Consider the following 1,616-nt stretch of genomic DNA (forward strand, 5'->3'; position numbering starts at 1 on the left):
GAATCATATCTAACCCTCCTTTGATCATTCTTTATATACCTAATTTTTCTCCTCTCAAAAGTACATGATCCTTAAGAGCATTCTTAAAACTTTCAATTGTGGCAAACTCCATTTCCAGCTCAAAGTATACCTCCCCAAATTTAACACCTTCATTAAATTGAGAGAATTCATACCTATCTCTCTCATATTCAAATCTTTTCAGAGTCAACAATGTCTCTGATTTATACTCAAAAATTGGATCTTCTTCAATATTTTTCTTAGTCTTATCTTCATCACTGCTGTTGGTAGGATCAACAGCACTGACAGCCCCAGAATTTGGCAATCCAGCCTGTGTTCTAACAGTGTTTAGCCCATTTACAGTTGGGCCAGATGAGGTTGACCCATGACCTTTTTGTCTAGCATTATTTGGAGCCCTAGTGTTGGGCCTAGCAGCAACAGCAGCCCTAGACTTGTTTGGGCCTGCATACTCTTATCTAGAACCAGTAGTCCCATTAGTGTTTGTCTTGGCAGTTTTTTGGACACCCACACTTGGCTTAATTGTACTTAGTCCAACTGTAGCTTTCTTATTCTCTATTGAAGCCTTCCTTCTTGCACCTATATTCCTCTGTGAAATCTTCTTTCCTACACCATCCTTTGTTTTTTTTTTCATCTTTTCTAGTATTTCTCTTCACAATCAAATAGTCTGGGTCACTATCTTCATACTCAAATCCTGTTGGGGTGGTTGTAAAACCCGGTTAATTAACGGCTACTTAACCTATAAATGAGAATTTATTCTAGAAAGCCCAAAATGTAATTTTTATGGCTAAATGCGATAGAGGAGACCGAGACAAGAATTTTGGTACCAATTTCATAGAATTCGGACCAAGATTGGACCGAACGGGCCAAACCGGGCCAATTAGACCCAAAGTGGGCCCTTGGCCCAACACAACTTAACCAAAACCCTAGTTTTCAGCACTCTCTCTCCTCATTTGTTACACACACAAGCTGAAATTAGAGAGAAAGGGAGGAAGAACACTCTCTCAAGTTCTCTCCCTTGCTTAATCTTCAAACCACCATAACTTTTGATCTAGAGCTCCGATTCCCGCTCCGTTTGCGGCCACGCGTTCACCGCGGAGAGCTCTACAAAACCTATACCGTCAATCTTGAGGTAAGCCACACTTTGCTGTTCGAAATTCCAGCCCTTATTTTCGAGTTTCATGGGTGAAATATTGAGATTTTGGGTTCTTTGATGTTATAGGACCCAACTCTCTTGAAGAAGAAGGTTAATCTTGTCTCCTTGGACCTTGGGTGTGGTAAGATTATCAACCCTAGTGTAATTTGTGATTTTATGATGTTTGGGTTTTGAGATGTTGTGTATGGGTATGATGGTTGTGGCTTAGGTTGTGTGTGTGTGGATATTGGAGCTTGATTGGTGATTTTGAAAAGCTTGGAAAGGGTTTGGTGGTGAAAAATCTGTTCTTGGAGGTGTTGAGGCCTTGAGAGCTTGTGGATAAGTGATTTGGAAGTGCTCCGGTGGAGCTTGGGAAAATCGGCTAAGGTATGGTTTCGGTTTCCCATATCTAATATGTAATGTGGTAGGAAATACTTAGGCTAGAGGCCCTAAGATAGGCATTGAA

The 1,616-nt window shown here is 40.8% G+C and overlaps 1 long non-coding RNA gene across 1 annotated transcript in view; it reads left to right on the forward strand.

The window, feature by feature from the left end:
• The first annotated feature begins 1,235 nt into the window (after positions 1-1,235).
• Positions 1,236-1,616, forward strand: part of LOC127747454 (uncharacterized) — a 14,659-nt gene continuing 14,278 nt past the window's right edge. The window contains exons 1-2 of the long non-coding RNA XR_008009282.1: positions 1,236-1,292; positions 1,380-1,537. This is a non-coding gene — a long non-coding RNA (uncharacterized LOC127747454). The remainder of the gene's footprint in view (positions 1,293-1,379; positions 1,538-1,616) is intronic.

This window comes from Arachis duranensis, chromosome 5, assembly GCF_000817695.3.
Source record: "Arachis duranensis cultivar V14167 chromosome 5, aradu.V14167.gnm2.J7QH, whole genome shotgun sequence".
NCBI lineage: Eukaryota > Viridiplantae > Streptophyta > Magnoliopsida > Fabales > Fabaceae > Arachis > Arachis duranensis.